Source organism: Globicephala melas, chromosome 1 (genome assembly GCF_963455315.2).
Source record: "Globicephala melas chromosome 1, mGloMel1.2, whole genome shotgun sequence".
Lineage (NCBI taxonomy): Eukaryota > Metazoa > Chordata > Mammalia > Artiodactyla > Delphinidae > Globicephala > Globicephala melas.
Genome location: NC_083314.1, coordinates 32,590,891 through 32,609,489, shown reverse-complemented (window position 1 = coordinate 32,609,489; position 18,599 = coordinate 32,590,891). Strand labels below are relative to the sequence as shown.

The window sequence follows — 18,599 nt, the reverse complement described above, 5'->3', positions numbered from 1 at the left end:
CAGCATCTGCAAGGGCAAGAGGTACTCATTCTAGCACAGGGTTTAGGTGACAGTTGATGTCTGAGCTGAACTTATAGCTGAGGCCTGAGCTGAGGCCCCTTCCTCCCTGGGAGGCCCCAGCAGCCTGTAGACTCCAATAATTTCAGATATACCCCAGTCTTCATACCTCACCTCTTCCAAACCACGTAACACAAATCCTGCAACTTCAGAAACTTGGAAATAAAAGGTTATGACCTCTAATTGTTCTAATGCACTCCCTGTCTATTTGAGGGACCTGCTATAGAATCTTTTAGTCTGACCTTACTTCTAAGAGGTGAGAAGAGGTCAGAAAAGGAGTCCAGACCAGAGTGATCTGGAGGGTGGCCTGCCAGTCTGCCACCCTCCCCCATACCTTGCACCCTCCCCTACTCCTAACACACACATTTACAAACCAGGAGGACAGCCTGGTAGAAGATGCCCAATCCTCTGCAGCCCCTCAGAATACTCAGCCTGATGCTGTATAGAAATTCCTCAGGATGCCGCAGGTGTCAATAGATCAGGAGCTGAGCCCCCCACTGCTCCAAAAAGCTTTTGGGGGGAAAGGATGAGTAAAATGCTCTGTCAGTAGGCGATACAGGGTGGAACCTTTTTACATAAAGGGGACAGAAGGACCTCTGAGGAGGGAAGATAGTGAGTTTGAAGCCTATGAGTGTTAAAGTTCCTCTGGGGTGGCAGGAATACGACAGCTACTGATTCAGATAGAGCCTAGGGCCACAAGGTGAGTAGGGGAGCAAAGTTAGTCTGCGTATGAGTGACACCAGAGGGTCTCTAACCAGCATTTCTCCCCTCAGGAAGGCATGTGTTACCTCTTACACGTGCTCACTAGGGAGAGAGGGTCAGGAGTATGTACAGGTGAGAACAGGGAGGATGAAGGTGAAAAGTCTTATCCTGAGCCCCGTTCTCAGCGTCAGAAAGGGGCTGCTGTGTGGCTTGCAGGAGGACTGCCACACATTGGCTATTTAAATGTGAAGGGGCTCTTCTTGAACACAGCACCCGAACACCGGGGGCCCAGCCCCTCTCTAATAAATGGATGACATCCTTGCTTCTAGAAGGTGAACGAGGGAGCACAAGGACCATCAGATAAGGACTTGACTCTTATCAATTAATTTTCCAAAAATCACACGTGGCCAAAGTTCCCGCTAATTGTGATCAATCCTGTCCTTGGCAGGTTCCACGGGGATGGAGGTGGTTAAACCCCTCCCTCTCCCAGTCTGCCCTCTGCCTCCTCCTTCTACTATAAATTTTTAGAGCTACTCTGACTTACAAAGGGTTACGCAAGCAGGGTTTTGTTTTGTTGTTGTTGCTATTGTTTTTTAAACATCATATTCCCTTTCTTTTTAGATGTCATCAGAGAATCCTGGGGAACAAGGAGGTCTGGAGAGAACCTGAGGCAGAGTGTCAAACTCTCTTCAATCATACTGGCATAGGGATAGGCAGTACCACAGACTTTTCTCTCCAGTTCACCTTCTTCTCCAAGTCTGGAAGCAGTGGGAAGGGCTATAGCAGCAAGAAGCCCAGCTGACCCTTAAGTTGAACCCCTTAACCTTTCAAGAGGATGTTGAGGACAGTGCTGATTGAGAGCTTAACTGGAAATCAGAAGATTTTACTTTTTTTTACTCTCTACCCACTGCCGTGTTTGTTCTATGAAGGCAGAGATTTTTCACGTGTCTTCTTCACTGCTTTCTCTCCAGTGCCTAGATGAGCACCTGCACAGAGCGGGCATTCAGCTAATTCTTTTGGTTGAATAACCAGTAGTACATTCAGAACCAGATTCACCATCTTCCCAGGTACCCCTTGGCAAGTCACTTGGCCTTCTTAGTGCTCAGTTTTCTTAGGGCTCAGCTCCTCCCATCTTTATCTGGGGGAAGAATCAGCCCTACCTTTTCACACCATCCTAAGAAAGTGATAAAGGGAAGGGATTATAAATAGAAATAGTGCTTTGAAATCTTAGATGAAAGATGACCAGTGTCCAGTATAGGACACTCAAGTGATGAAAAAAGCTTAATTTGATCTTAGTGAACTTTTTTTATCTAGCCCTTTAAGCAGAAGAGCAATAATTTCCATGTGCCCCTCCATCTTTCCTTGCCAGGGGGAACTCCCACACCCCCAAAAGAATGGAAAATTCCAAGGCAGCTTCATTAGCAGTAACCATTAGCTAGGTTATAACCATTTGCTATAACCACTAGGCAATGCGGCCTTGGATCTCCAGAGAAGTAGGGGCAGTCTGAAGAGATCAAAGAGGAGAGATTCTTCCACTCACACAGACAACCAATGAGAAAAGGTCACTTAAGATTAGAACACATGGGACAAGTAGAAAAGAATGAGGTTTGTCTGCTTCGGGTTGCTCTAGAGACACACATGTAGGTCAAGCACTGAGCTGCTGGCACAAAGTCACAGGGACGGTGCCCATTCGGGACCCTTTCTCAAGTTGGGCTCTCCGCGAAAGTTCTTCCGGAATCCAGAGGCATAGCTGGTGCCGATACTCCTCTCTGAGCTCCTAGAATAAGAGCTCTCCGCAACGGCTGGGCTTGCCTAGCCCCTAACCTTATTAGGCAACTGGCAAAGAATAGTACGTAAATGCTCACACAGGCTCAGCCTCAGATGCAGTGCTCAGATGCCAGGGAGGTACCACCTCTTGTCAGGTCAGGATTAGTCATTCGGCTCAGGGCCTCCTGGGTGAGGTATGTTCTCACTCCCCGTTTCTAGCGTTTTGCCAGCTTAATGATGATGGGATGGAAGAGCAAACTCTCATCCCTTCCTGCGGGGGCAAGAAGTCATACTACTTATATGATCATGAAATCATTTTAATTTTTTTCCTCCTAAAGTTCTGTAACATCTGTTCTACACCTTGCAGTGACATGTAAAAGGACTGTCATATCCATTTTAGGCAGGACAGCTGTGACTCCCACCTTACAGATGAAGACACTGAGGTCAGACATAAAAAGTGATTTGTTCTTTGGCAAGTCAGTGGCCTTGACTGCCTGGTCCTCTTTTTGTTATACTTGCTCCTTCCCTCAAGTCTGGACCTCCCCATTTTCTGACAAATATAAGTCCTTTAAAAAGTAGGCAGCTTTGGGATACAGAGAATACACATAACCGCTTAGAGGAAATGCTGACTCTTACCCTTGCTCTTTCTCTTTCAGAATCAGCTACATCACATCCCAGGCAATGAGGGTGAAAGAGACCCCCTCCTGTTCCTACACATGCCTGAGAAGCAGACCATCCTATATTTCCTGATGACTCAATATGCAGCTAAGCTCCCTAGCAAGTTCTAAACTGAGGAGCTGCCAGAGACAAAAACCTCATGCCTCAAGTCACCAAACCACAAACAATAGTCAGACACTGTTTCCTCCAATTTTGTCAAGAAATCCCTTACTCTTAACTTTCCTGGGGTGCATCCCCAGGCTATGAGGAAAAAGGGTAACTCCCTATGTAGGGAGTAGGGTATTCTGAGAATCTGAAAGGAACCCACCCCCTGAATCTCCCCTGCCAAAGGCTCCTATTGAATCTGGCGTGATGCATGGGAAGTGAAGTATGAATGGAAAGAGGAGAAAGGAAACAGGAGGGGCCAGGGGCCTAGGGCTTCAGGCTGGTGCAGCACTGCAGCCAGACTTGCCTGGAATAATAAGTAGCTATGCTCAACTCTGGCTTCCGGGCTGCAGGCAGGGGCTGTCCGGTGGAGTGGACTCTCATGCCCTGCCCTCTTCGCTGGGCTGGGAGCCTCTGCTCAGAAGTGAGTTGGTAGCACTCAGAGATGCTGTGTTTGGAGCGTCAGTCCAGGGAGGGAAGACCTTGTGCGGGTGGGGAGGCGGGTGGCACAGGAGTAGGCTGGGCCCACCTTAGAATGCACCAAACTGAAGTATGAAACCTGCTTCGAGCCCACACTTCCCCAAGAGAAATCATATATGTAAACTCACACACATGCGCACACACGGTGTAGTGTATAGGCAGCAGCCTAGCATAGCAGCTGATATGTAGTGGTTGGTCCATACATAGTAGTTATTTATCATTATTCCACATATTGTTTCACTGAATCTTCACTAACAGCTCTATAAGGAGGGCACCCCATTTTATAGCAGGGAAATAGAGATTCAGAGAACCAGGATTTGTGTCTTAGTCTGAATCCAAAGCCACCCTGCCTCAAGTACAAGGACAATCCTGTAAGAAAAATGAAAAAAAAGCTACAGGTTTACTTCCTACAGCTTGATCAGAAGGCCCATATAAACCTATCTATCTGTCCCTGGCCCACAACCCCTGAAGCCTCTACAACACATCAGGGCAGGCGTAGGGGTAGAGCTACAGCTTGTGAGGGGCAGACACTCCCCACTCCATCCCCACCCCCACACATACGTACCCCCCCAGCCAGAATGCCCTTAGCTCTGGATTGGCATGATTCCAAGTATATCCAGTTCCCACCTAGAGACTGAAGGAGTGGGGCTGAGGGCTCCCTCCACTCCTCTTCTCACACCCAGGGCCTTGCAGCCTGTAGGGACTGGGGAGAGGCACAGAGAGCCCTGGCTCTAGATTCTCTCCCTCCTTTCTCCAGTGGGGGCAGTTCCTCGGCCATTACCTACAGTGTCTTAAGCTTCACTCCTTTTCTCGGCACTGTCATACCTCTTAGAGGGGCTTTCAAGAAAGCTGGCAAGCACCTGAACATGGCAGGCTGCCCAGCGCGAAAACATCCCTGGTTGGCCCTTCTCTCTGAAAGTCTAAATTCTACACGAAGGCTGCTCTGCTCCCTCCTCATTACAGGCCCCTTATTCCCATAACCCAGAGTCTAGCCCACCTGCGCTAGTTCCCACCACTTGGGTGTAGCAGCCATCCTCATCGTGGTTCCAGGTACTCTTTCCCTCCCCATGCCCGCCCTGCCCTAATTGCTCCCCTAATGGCTGCTGACTTGCAGAGCAGACCTGCGCACATACCCTCCTTCAGTCTACTGAGGCCCTTTGGAGGCATATGGGAAGAAGGTCAGAGGCAGAGGATGTTGGCTAAAGTTCAGGTAGTGGGCGGCACCACCTGTCTTCATCAGTAATAGCCATGCTGGTGCCAGGAAGCCAAGTGAGGGCTGAGGCCCCAAACCACGCCTCAGCATGGCATACGGTAGCCTGTGCTTCTGGTCCTGGTCTTGGAACTTGATGCTAATTCTCAGCCAGCCCCTAGGATTTGGGTTCTGGTGGGTACTCCCTTCCTAAAGAGAAAACATCACTTGCTGGTTAGGAGGTGGTATACATGAGGGTCCCTCCCTTACCCTCCCCCTCCCCAAGTCTGCTACCCTGAGAGTGTCTTCTTCAACCTAGCAGCAGAAATGCAGTGCTAGAATCAAAGCATCCATCTGGAGAAAATGTCTTGCTCTCAACCCCTGGGTCTCAGGGGTCCAGAGTTTCCCCTCATCCTTGGAGCCACCTCGTACTTGACCGAACTAAGTCTATGCATACCCTGGATCCAGTCGTCAAGTGGGTACCTCTCCCAAAGACACTCTCACGCAGGTTCAGAAAAGGGCGTGTGTAAGGATGTTCACTGGGGCGTTATCTGTGGTGACAGAGAGTTGAAGGCAATCTGGGATCCCCTCTCCCAGTGATGGACAGGTAAAATATGTGGGCTAGATAAGAGGGGATATTATGCAACAGTTAGAAAGACAGATCAGATATACACACAACAATATTGCTATCTTAAAAATAGTGCTTAGTGGGGGTAAAAAAGGTGCTTTAACAAAAGTTAAAAACACATGCATCTAAAGCAAAACTATACATTTTAAGGGATGTATTTAAACAAAAAGATACATATTAACACATGAGAATGCTGCTCCTAGGCAAGGAAGGGAAAAGACATGGGCTATGGAGAAACAGTGAGCACAGGAAGGGCCTCGCATGGACCAACGATAATACCGGGCCATGAATCCCTAGTATGATTGACTCAATCGTCTGTACCTGAGGTCTGAAAAAAATAAAACATACTATGATGCTGGAGCCTGGAGGGGCTGTACTGTCTAAGATATGCTATGACAATGAGGACAAAACCTATCAGTTCTGGCCAGATGCCTTCAGAGGGCAGGGAGAAGGTCAGGCCCATAGATAGCACAGCCTTCTCTCAACAGTGATACCAAGAATTGACCCAAGGCCGATGACAGTCTCTTCCTGATCATCTGGCCTGTCGATCCGGCCCCTCTCAGAGACTCCAGGAACCAACGAGATGAAGACAGGAAGCTTCACAGCATGGGTTGGGAAACTGAAGCTGGCATGTGTCTAGTGGGGCATTGTCACTCCCCTGCATTCATCCTAATAATAGCATCAACAGATCAAGATGAAAACGGGCAGTCCCTTGAGCCTAGAGCCATAGGGAATATACCCTCTTTTCCAAATACTATGAGTCATACGGGTCCGGGTCACCTCCGCGGACTCCTGTGACTCAAGGGGTGTTGAGGAAACGTTCACAGCAAGCTAGAGCTAAAAAAAAATGTAGAAGATGGAACAGCAACCTCCCCCTCCTTCAGCTGATTAGAGGACAAGAGGTGACTTCAGGTGGGAGCAACAGTGCCAGCCAGGTCTGTTGTCTAATGAAAGGAGTGCTGGCCAGATTGTGGGAAATGCTCAGGATGTGGGTTAGAAGGGTACCTGCCTCTAACACTAAGGTGCAGCTGCTCGAAACTGGGACGGTTAGAGGCAGACCCTTGGACAGCAGCATTCAAATATCTAGTACACACACTCTCCTGGGCAACACAGATTGCCTTTCTTGAGGCTGCTGCGGTGTTTCCACATTTTGGTCCCAAGGGAATCAAGGGGCTTTTTAGCAGCTGGGTTGGATCCTGTGTTATTTTTAGAAACAAATTTCAGCAGAATCACTGCCATGCTCGTGGAGGGGGGAGGAGGGCCAATCTCCCTTGACTACTGGAGTCAGTCAGGATCTCCCTGCTCCCGGGCCTCAGGCTCTGGGCAGGCCTCCGGGTGAGAGGGAAGTTGCCTGGCCTCAGACTGAGGAGGCCACATGGCATCTACCTAAAAGAGACTGCCGGGGCAGCAGGGGCTCAGCAGGAGAGGAAGCAAAATAACATTCCTGTGGGACCCAGACACTAGCCAGAGTGCCACACCCTGGACACCGTGCCTGCCGGCGTCCCATCGCCTCCCCCAGTCCTCGGCCGTCTTGCCGGTACAGCCTACAGAGAGCCAGCCCCCGCCGCTGCCTCTTCCAGGCTCTCTCAGCCCAGCTACTTCCCGGAATTCCCAGGTGAATGGACAAGGGCTCCATGCTGAGAAGATGGAGTTCACCAGGAAAGAGAGCTGGGAGCATTCCCGAATAGCTGTCGCCTCACCCCCCAGTTTCACTCTTCCTTCTTCACACAGGAGGCGCTAAGCCAGTTCTGGTCTTTAGAAAGTGGGCAGACCATACTCTCTTGCACTTCTGTTGTGCCTTGGAGCAGTGATCCTGAAACTTGACTGAGCATCAGGACTCCCAGGAGGGCTCCCAGAGTTGCTGGTTCAGGAAGTCTGGGGTGGGGCCTGGGAATGTGCATTTATAACAAGCTCCCTAACAAGAGGATGCTGATGCTGGTCTGGGTACCACACTTGAGAACGACGCCGAGTTTACAACGTCGTGAGACTCTCCAGCAACACCAGGCTAAAGCACTTTGACAGCCTCGACTAGGGGCCCAGTCCCGACATTGTCCTCAGATCCAGCCTGACAGGGGAGGCACAGGAGGCTCTTGTCACGTCTCACCCTCCTTTAGTCCTTCTAGAATGTTGATCTCTGCTTCCATTCATCTTGGGGCAGCCCTCTTTCCCAGAGAGACCCATGATCCTCCCAAGGAAAGCTCCTCTCCCGTGAGTCCTTGAGAAAATAGACTTGAGAGGACCTCCCTGAACAGGCTGCAGCTGAAGCCAAGATTTATTCAGAAGGTTAAAACAAGATACCTGGTGAGGTTCAGAGGAAAACCCAGACCCCTTTCGGGTTCTGGTGCAGCTAAGCACCCTCTGCACTCCTGTTTCCTACTCGGCAGGAGATGAGAGGCGGTGTGGTACCCAGGGGCGGGGGAAACACGGATGCAAAAGACACCCACCACTCACTTCAGGCTCCCCAAATATTACTGCCCCCCAGCACATCTGAATCCCATGCTGCTTTTGCTCTGTCATTTCCCACGGCCCCCGCAGAAGGGCTGGTCTGTGGCCCCTGCGCCACCTCTCGGGGTGGGGTGGGGGGGTGCGTGCCTGCTGTGCTGAGGCCAAGGCAGCGGCACGGGCGCAGCTGATGAGCATCGCCAGCTGCCGTTCTCCAGTTGGGGCGACAGGCTGCTATAAACACTCGTCGAGGTTGCTATGGCAAAGTGAGTCTGCAGCCTGGCTACGGTGGAGCTATTTATGTGCCTGTAATGGCAGAGTGGTCTGTTTTTTATTATTTTACTTTTAAAGTTTTCCTTTCCCAACCCCCTAAAACAGCTTAAAAAAAAAAATGTCAGCACAACTTTCTCAGGAACAAAAAGAGTATGGCCAGACTATAGAGCATGCGGTTTGAGCCAGCAGGGGGAACACTGAAGTGAGGAGTAGAGTAAGTTCCTTTAAAGAAGGGAATGTACGGCTTCTTGCCCCTACATGCCTCTGCCTCAGCTCGTCAAGGAGAAAGGCCCAAACTCAGGGTTTTCTCACCTCTGCACCACTCACACTGAGAAGAGACAAAGGCGCTTTGTCCTCTTCCTTCCTGTCAAAGGCTGGCTCCAGCCAGCAGCATTCCTCGCATCCCCTTACTCCCTACCAGCCCCCACTGGCTGCCTGTAACATCAGGATGAAGATACGGAGACTTCCACCAGGGGTCGTGGGAAAAGAGCCTCAAAGCAAGCCCCACCCCCTACAACCTGGGTGCAGTGTCACCCAGCATAGAGCCTGGTCACTCCTGGCTGGAGGGCTGCCGGAAATGATCTCTGAGGTACCTCTGAAGAGACACATGTTTCCGCCACTTGTACAGAGAACTTTCATCCAATTCTTACTCCTCAGGGAGCTCTGGGGTGAAGGGATACTCCTGCACAACAAGATTCAAGGTTCTAGTCAGGGTGGTGAGGACCTCTCACCAGCACCAAGGAGTCAGATGCTGAAGGATGACCAAAAGCGAGGTTGATTTATCCTTGGACACATATGTCTCCAGGGCACTAGGCACTTGGGAAAAGATTTTGGTAGAAATAGCGAGTACCTCCTACCTCTTGCTACTGGATGGGGCACTATAGCCTCCTACCTTCTCCACTCGCCCAGTCAAACTTAGAGTAACAAATGAGAACAAAGAAATGGGCCATCAGGCACAGGCAGATCAAGTGGGGCAAGAGAGTGGAAGATTACCATGTGGTAATCTCACACACACACATATACACCCACACACACACACAACTGAGCTGAAAGTGTGTGCTGACTGATAAATATGCCAGTCACTAAATGGTATCTAAGGAATAGAGAGACACCTTCCAGAAACAGCTGCTTGGAAATACAAAAGGTGCTGCAGGATTTTTACCATTCTTCTTTCTCCATCTCATTCCAGTTCCTTTTGGATTGTTATACACTTAGTAGGAGAAAAAACCCACTGCCGATGGGCATATTAATCAGATTAAAAAATAAAATTAGGGCAGTGTTAAGAAGAGCAAATCTCACAGACTGTTCAATTCTGTCCATCTCAGATTATAAGTGAATGTCTTGCAGATACCACTATGGCTCAGAAAGGCTATCAATGAGAACAGCCCCCAAGGGGAAGAGGGAGGAGGAAGCGGGAAGCTGCTGCTGATTCCACAAGGGAAGCACCCTCTGCTGCCCCAGGAGAGGTCAAAGTCCTAACTGACAGCCGGGTGAGCTGATAAAATCTTGCTGGGAAAATCAGAACCTGGGACACAAATCAGTCTTGGCATCACCTTGAGGTCAAAAGAGCAGAGCACACGTGGTTTCTAGGCTTGTCAAACCAACTGTCATCAGCATCCCGTTGTTCCTGTAGGAGAGGAAGGGAGAAGGGAGGAGGTGAGGAGAGGGCCCAATATGGGGCACTGGAGGCTGATAGCATCATAGACACCAGTGTTTCTGTTCCTAAGTCTCAGGGTATTTACTCAGGCTGAGTGGCCGTTACTTGGGAATACATAAAAGACAAAGAAACAGACATGTCTCAGAACCCCCAAGGTAGAGTAAGCTTCCAAAAATCATGGTTAGAAAGAGCATCTATTCAAAAGGGCTCAGATCCACAGTGATGGACACAGGGCCCATTGTTGAAAGAAACAACGGGCAGGCAGAGAGGTGACTCAGCCCCAGCTGGTGGCTGTTTATGGAAATCTCACAGGAGAGAAAGAGGAAGGTACCGTTTATTCTTCTGAGTGAGCAGAAAGGTTGTATCACCTCTCTCTCCCAGTGTCTGTCCCAGCGCCCAACCTAACATGTGGAGTTCATGAATGAACCACCCTTCTCTGCTCCAGTATGCTTTTGTTTCTAAGGGAAGCAGAAAGATGGAAGGCCCAGAAGGGGACCCAATCTGCACAGAGAATCAGTTGTCTGTAAGTCCCTCTTCCCTCTGGGGATATATAGTGTTGGTGTATTGGAGGCACGTCACCCTTGTTCTGCAAGACACAGTCACAGGGCCTTTCTGGTGCAGACAGAAGGGAAACCAGCCATCACTGTAGGAATCATCCACTCTCTAGGCAGAAGCAAAGGTAAACTATAAAGAATTCAAGTTCTCCTAACACCCATTTGATTCTAAACTCCCACACACAGCATTTTGAACATCACTGCCATACCTCCAAGGAAAAACCTGGGAGAACTATGATGATGGTGGTTGGGGGGAGGTCTGTAGGAAGTGGCAAAAAAGGGTGTTTTCTGGATTATTTTTGAAGCACTGAGCTACCAAAAATCATGGGAAAAATACCCAGCACCAATCTCTTTCCACCTCCTCATTTTTCTCTCTATACCTCATTTCCAAGCCTCTCACTTTGTTTTTTCACATCTCTGTATATCCTTTTCCCCATCTCTCCCTCTCTTCTTGCCTCCTTCCTTCTCTCTCTCTCTTCCTCTCACCTCCTCTATCTATCTTCTATCTTTAAAGAAGGGAAAGGGATATACAGAGATGTGAAATAGATAGCCTCTATCTATCTATCTATCTATCTATCTATCTATCTATCTATCTATCTATCTCAATCTCAAAATCTCTCTCATTCTCTCTTTTCCACATCTCCAAGGACAACCTAATTGGACAGAATTCCATTCCCCTTACCTGGGTAATTTCTGAAACCAATCAGCCCTGTCAAGTCCACATTGGCTCAAATAGCGAAAGAGTATGGAAGTGCTGAGAGGCAAGCCGGGAACTCATGGGGCTGCCACAGCTAGCGCCAACACAGGGCTGATCCGTGTCATGGGTCATGGATGATGGGCCCAAAGGCACACAGGATGAACTCTATGAACCAATCTGCATTCTCCCAAATCTACCTGGAGCTTGCCTGGATAAGTCGAATATGTAGTATCTAACCATGCTTGAAGCAGAGGCAAACACTGAGGACTCAGAAGTGAGAAGCCCTAACAGAGGTGGGGGGAGAGGAAGGATATGAGACTATTCCTATGGATTAAAAAGTAAAGTCAGGATTTAGTATGCTCAGCCGTTCCCAATCCAGTATAAATAGGAAGTGGCCTGATGGAGGAAGAGGCTGGGAGATCAGACAGATGTAAAATACACCTTGTGCTACAACTGGACTCTGGATCCTTTCAGTACTCCCACAGAAGGTGAAAATTCAGAACTGAACATGATAAACTAGTCCTACCCAACCACAAGCTGCAAGGTGGCTCCACTATTCCACCTGAATTCCACTCTGAGCCTATAAAACTGGGGCTGGGTGTAGACAGATGGAGGCAAACGTTCAGCTCCCTGGTGACATGGCCACCTTCTCCTAGCTCTCCACACCACCTGCAAGGATTCAAGGATTTGCAGAGGGGACCAGAGGGGGAGCAGCAGAAGGCATCCTAATCCAGCAGAGCCAGAACTCTGTAGGCATCTCACACTATTTACCCAACATTTGCTTCTGCAAAGGTTTGTGGGAGCTCCAGTCTCACATGCCCTGGCCAGCTGTTCCAAATCAGTTAAGACCTCTATCTCCAGAGAAAATCCTTTTCAGTGTGGGGGGAGGGGTCAGTGCCCTCCCTTCAAGTCTTCAGCCACTAAACCCTCCCATTGCAAGCCTCCAAGTCCAAAGAGAAGCCAAGGACAGGCCAGCCCACTCTCTCCCCTCCCACCTCCAGCGGCCAATTCAAGCAAGAGGACTCCTTGTGGGGGAAGTCCCTCGGCAGTGAGGCTATGGAAACTTTGCCGTCTAAGGCTGTGGAATTCTTCTACCGGGTTCCTGCAGTCTATCATCACAGCTCCCTGGATTCCCTACTTGGGGCTTTAAAAGGTAGCACCAGAGCAAGAAGTACAAACATGTCAAGAAGAAAAAGAAAAAAAAGTTGGTGTGAGCTAAAAGATAAGCACCTCCAACAGAATTTTCTAAGCAACCGAGTAATTGTGAGAAGGGAAAGGAGAAAAGAGCATAAGAAACATAAGTGTGGACCAGACACTCCAGAATACGCTTCAGGATTCCCAGCTAATGCTGCCTGTATTCATACTCTGGATCTTACAGGGAATGTGGCTCCCACTCCTAACCAACTTGTAAAAGGATTATATCGGGGTTGGTTTGTTTGAAACTTTCTTCTTTTAGCAGAACTGAAAATTCAGAGGCTCCTGTCCCACTTTGGAAAAACGTGTTAGAGACCTCGCAGCTGTGAGTACAAGGCTTTGGAGCATTAACTTCCAAGGTGGTAGAAGTGGCCTCTTAGGCCAAGTTGCCATGGTTTCCAAGAGAACAAACAGAATATGGCCCTAAAGAGGGGTAGGAGGGTGAACTGCCTTTTTTTTCCAATGGGAGTAGTTTCAAGAGCTAAGACAGGAGGGGCATATCGTAAAATGAAGAGAAGTTTACAGAAGGTTACAGGGGACAGAAAATGGACTTGATAGTCCCCATTCTTCCTGGGGAGGCTAGGGTGAAGGCCCCATTTTTAGGATGATAAGGCACTATGTAGGGGGTGAAATAAACCTAGGAATTACCTAGGAAGATGAGCAACTTCTCTTCAAATGCCCAGCCAACCTAACCTAGGAGGCAAGGAGAACAGAGGCTGAAACTGAGTTGCTTTGGGAAAGGCAAGGACCTCCAAAGCCTCTGAGATTTGCCTGCAAGAGACAGGTGAGGCAACTATCCCCAAAAGTGACACGTAGAGGTGCTGTTCCCCAGAACTGAGGCCCACCCCACTGGCCGCTCCCTATACCAGCATCAGCGTACTGCCTCCCCAGGCCCCCTGGTCAGGACTCTTTATTCTCGTTCCAAAGGGAGCCAGATGGGGCAAAATAGTGTCAAGTGCCAAAATGCTACCATGTCTTTCCAGCAGGAGCTGGCAGGTGAATGGGGCCACCTGGCCTAGGAATTCCCTTTCATGCTCATGGGCAGCTCTCTGCATTGTACAAGAACCCCCTGGATGCCTCCTCTAGAGCTGCTGCCAGCTTGACTCATACTGGAGAGATGGAAAGGAGACAGACCTGCTCAGGACTCCGCTACACCCAGAAGCAGTGACTGCAGCACCTTTGTAGGTTAAGTACCATGTATGCCCCGCTACCTTCTCAAAGCAGAGTGGGGCCAGGGGTTGACTGGCCACAAGCTAGGAGGCAGGCCAGACCTAATCACAATTTCATTATTAGTAACTGCACTCAAGAGTAAGTTCCTCGGCTTTCCAGGGAGCAGATCCTCTGCTCTTCCTACCAACTACAGCAAACACCTCACAAAATCCCAGAATCACAGCCCGGTAGGGAAATTTGGGGAAAGCCTAATACAAATCCCCTCATTTTACACTGAAGCCTCTATGAGTCAAACACTGTGCTGGGCACTAGGACAAAAAGACTATACAATCTAGATGGGGGACTTCCCTAGTGGTCCAGTGGTTAAGACTCTGTGCTCCCAATGCAGGGGGCCTGGGTTCAGGGAACTAGATCCTGCATGCTGCAACTAAGAGCCCACATGCCACAACTAAAAGATCCCACATGCTGCAACGAAGATCCCACGTGCCGCAACTAAGACCCTGCCGCAGCCAAATAAATAAATATTAAACAAAAAAAAAATTCTAGGGGCTTCCCTAGTGGGGCAGTGGTTAAGAATCCGCCTGCTAATGCCGGGGACACAGGTTTGAGCCCTGGTCGAGGAAGATCCCACATGCCTCGGAGCCACAAAGCCCGCGCACAACAACTACTGAGCCTGTGCTCTAGAGCCTGCGAGCCACAACTACTGAGCCCACGCTCCTAGAGCCTGTGTTCCGCAAGAGAAGCCACTGCAATGAGAAGCCTGCGTGCTGCAACGAAGAGTAGCCCCCACTCGCCGCAACTAGAGAAAGCCCGCGCGCAGTAATGAAGATGGGAAAGCAGGGGGGGCAGATGATGCGAAGAAATCTGTCTTAGGTGTCAAATGAAGGGCGGAAATACCTCACTTACCCATTCACCTGTGTGTATCCAACACCTCCAGGGTCTGCTCTGCAGGCCAGCTTGCAGCCGTCACGTGACTGCCAGGGAGAGCTCACTCACAGCACCCCCACCCCCCAACTCTGGGCTCAGCCCACACCCTGAGCAAAGCAGAGGTTTCTTACAGCTTTCCAGAGCTGCTACATACAGGTGTGCAGAGTGTGCCCTGAATGTGATGAGCCATGGTAAGGAGCGGGTTGGGAGATGAGACATGCTAGGTTTTGCCAGGTAGGCTACGCACCCATGCGCTGCGTTCATCTGAAGGGAACACCTTGCTAACATCTTTATAAAGGTGTCTTATGGGCTGGCAGTTGCACTTAACCGTCAACCTGGCACATTGACTTGGGTCAGCGGACCCTAAGAAATATCTAAGGAAGAAAACCAGAAGTGAATCCAGTGTGACCAGAGGATACACCAGAAGCAGCCAGCCCCGTGGGCCCAGGCCCTGATGGAGCTCTGCCTGGGGGCCAGATCTGCCCACTGTTGGCCAGGCTCCTGCCCCTCACAGCTCACAGGCTTTCCCTTAACAGTTCTTCCCAAGTAGCACTAGGCTTGCCTTCCCCTCAGCACACTCTCCTCCAAATCCATTCTGCCTAGGCCTTAATTTCCTCATCTGAAAAAAGGAGATAATGAGAGTAACTGGCCTCATATGAAGTTGAGAGGGTTATTACTTCTTTTGTATCCAAAGGGCCATTGCCTTTGGATGAAGATCAGTTGCATTAAGAAGCTTTTGCAGAATGGAGGCAACCAAGGCTGCCCCTCTGTCAGAGGCTCACAGTGCCTCTGGCCACCTTGTTCCTATACCTCCCAGTACTGGGTCTGGATCCTGGCGCTGTGTGCCAGAAAGACATTGATACTCCCCATTCACGGATCTCTCCATAATCTCCAACTTTGGCAGCTTTATCTTGGGAATCTGTCTGCCTGAGGTTTTCTGTTAAGTGGTGTCAGGAAGACTGAGGAGAAAGGCAGAAAACTTCATGAGAGTCAAAGAAGATTGAGGTAAGAACTCACATCCGGGTACTGCCTCGTAGTTTCAAAGCACTTTGATGTGTGATCTGAAAGCAGCCTTTTAAGATAAACAGGACTGATGATATTATTCATTCTACAGATTTTATAACACATGGTCTTAAAGGTGACATGACTCAGTTAAGGCCACGCAACCACAGGAAGAGCCTAGAAGCTAAGACATACTACATGCTACAAGTTCCTATAAAGAAAGTGGAAAGAAACAGGAATAAGAGGTAAGAGAGCAGCCTATATAAAACAGTCAGATGATGTCAGGCCCAACCCAGGATGTTGAAGCTGGGAGATTCCTGTCCTGATGAGCTCAGAGGATTAGTATAGGTTCTCCCACTTCCCCTGAGAAGTAACTGTGAGACACGCTGAGGGTATGTGTGATGACGGTGTGTGTCATCATCTTAGCCACGGACACCTTGAGGGTACAGATTGTGGTCCACATAAAGGCTATGCGGCTCTGGTGCATTGAGGGGGTGTGAAAGGGAGAGAAGCAGAGAAGGGAGAACAAAAAAGGGTGGAGGAAGATTCAGAGAAAGGAAGAGAGCCCTTCCCTTAAGGGAACTCCCAGATACAGAAGTCTAAATAAAGAAGACAGGACACGTCTCTATTAATAAACCCTACGATTATAGTATAGTACACACAGAAATACTGACGTGTCAAGCAGGAGACCAGAAATGACAGAGATTGATGAGAAGAAATATACAAAACAAAAACTTAACAATATAAACAGGAAAACCAAAGTTGCTCTAGAGTCTCTAGACCCTTTGCCTACAGCACTGAAAACACAGCATCCCTGGGGCAGCAGTAGGCTCTGTCCCCAGGAAGGCAGGCAAAGGCAAGCTTGTAGCCCCAGATAATCCCTTCTCTCCTTTGCCACTAGCACTTCTGGGTTCAGGTGACGTCAGCACGTTATGTACCTGTTGGGAAGAGACCTCTGGAAGGGTGAAACCCCAGAAGAGGCTTCAGAGCAGAGTTTACAAACAGCACACTTGGCTGCACCCTCTCCCACCACCTGGGACAGTGACACCCCTCCGTGTTCTGCTGCAAGAAGCTGTTCTCTCCATATTATTGCGAATTATGATACGCCCAAAGAAGTTCGATTAAAGAAAAGAGAGCAGGGACTTCCCTGGTGGCGCAGTGGTTAAGAATCCGCCTGCCAGTGCAGGGGACACGGGCTCGAGCCCTGCTCCGGGAAGATCCCACATGGCGCAGAGCAACTAAGCCCGCGTGCCACAACTACTGAAGCCCGCATACCTAGAGCCAGTACTCAGCAACAGAAGAAGCCACTGCAATGAGAAGCCCACGCACTGAAACGAAGAGTAGCCCCTGCTCACCGCAACTAGAGAAAGCTCCCGTGCAGCAACGAAGACCCAATGCAGCCAAAAATAAATAAGTTAATTTTTTAAAAAAGAGAGCATTCATCAACAGATGAATGGATAAACAAACTGTTGTATATCCATACAATGAAATATTATTCAGCCTTTAAAAGGAATGAAATTCTGATACATACTACAACATGGATGAAGCTTGAAAAAAATTATGCTAAGTGAAAGAAGTCAGAAACAAAAGGACAAGTATCGTACAGTTCCACTTACGTGAAGTACCTACTCTGGACACAAATTCATAGAGACAGGAAGTAGCATAGAGGTTGCCCAGGCTTGAGGGGAAAAGTGTACGGGGGTTATTGTTTAATGGGTACAGTTTTTATTTAGGGTGATGAACAAGTTCTTGAAATGGATAGCAGTGATAGTAGCACAACAATGTGAATGTAATTAATGACACTGAATTGTATACTTAAAAATGGTTAAAAAGGATATATTTTACGTTCTGTGTATTTTACCACAATAAAATAAAAAAAAAAAAAAAAAAAAGAAGACAGGGGCTTCCCTGGTGGCGCAGTGGTTGAGTCCGCCTGCCGATGCAGGGGACACGGGTTTGTGCCCGGGCCCGGGAAGATCCCACATGCCGTGGAGTGGCTGGGCCCATGATCCATGGCCGCTGAGCCCGCGCGTCTGGAGCCTGTGCTCCGCAACGGGCAGTGAGAGGCCCGCGTACCGCAGAAAAAAAAAAAGAAGACAGGAAAGCAAATGGAATAGTGCTGGTACAAACAGGTGAGAAGGGAAGAACAGTCTAGTCCAGGACTGTGGAATCCAGCTGCTGCTGTCACCAGGAGCTCAGCACCGTCTTGGCAGTGGTGGTGGAGGCCCAGTGGCGCAGAGGTCAGTTATCACAGACTTGCCCAGAGCTGAGAGCCCATGGAGGGCCTAGCACAACATCAAACAACTCAACAGGGGACCTGGCAAGGCTGAGTGGCAAGGCCAGGGGGAGGGGAAGCAGACTGGGGCTTTCTTTCTTTCCTTTTTTTTTTTTTTTTTGCAGTACGCGGGCCTCTCACTGTTGTGGCCTCTCCCGTTACGGAGCACAGGCTCTGGATATGCAGGCTCAGCGGCCATGGCTCACGGGCCCAGCTGCCCCGCGGCATGTGGGATCTTCCCGGACTGGGGCACGAACCCGTGTCCCCTGCATCGGCAGGCGGACTCTCAACCACTGCGCCACCAGGGAAGCCCCTCTTTCCTGTTTTTTTTAATATAAATTTATTTATTTATGGCTGCGTTGGATCTTCGTTGCTGTGCCCGGGCTTTCTCTAGTCGCGGCGAGCGGGAGCTACTCTTTATTGCGGTGCGGGGCTTCTCATTGCGGTGGCTTCTCTTGTTCTGGAGCATGGGCTTTAGGCGTGTAGGCTTCAGTAGTTGTGGCACGTGGGCTTCAGGAGTTGTAGTTCGTGGGCTCTGGAGCGCAGGCTCAGTAGTTGTGGCGCATGGGCTTAGTTTCTCCGCAGCATGGGGGATCTTCCCAGACCTGGGCTCAAACCTGTGTCCCCTGCATTGGCAGGCGGATTCTTAACCACTGTGCCACCAGGGAAGTCCAGACTGGGGCTTTCTGAATACCATGCTCTGTGTGTATGTGGTGTGTGTGTGTGGTGGTGGTGAGGGGGTAGGGGCAGGGATGTAGAAGGG

General features: G+C 49.5%; 1 protein-coding gene across 4 annotated transcripts in view; it reads right to left on the bottom strand.

Moving 5' to 3' along the window:
* Window positions 1-18,599, bottom strand: part of ATP2B4 (ATPase plasma membrane Ca2+ transporting 4) — a 93,244-nt gene that overhangs the window by 50,134 nt on the left and 24,511 nt on the right. Inside the window, exon 2 of one of the 4 annotated variants that reach the window (XM_060288598.1) lies at window positions 9,914-9,987. The exons of the other annotated variants lie outside the window; for them this stretch is intronic. The gene's annotated coding sequence lies outside the window, so the exon portion shown is untranslated. The remainder of the gene's footprint in view (window positions 1-9,913; window positions 9,988-18,599) is intronic. 4 annotated transcript variants of the gene reach the window in all.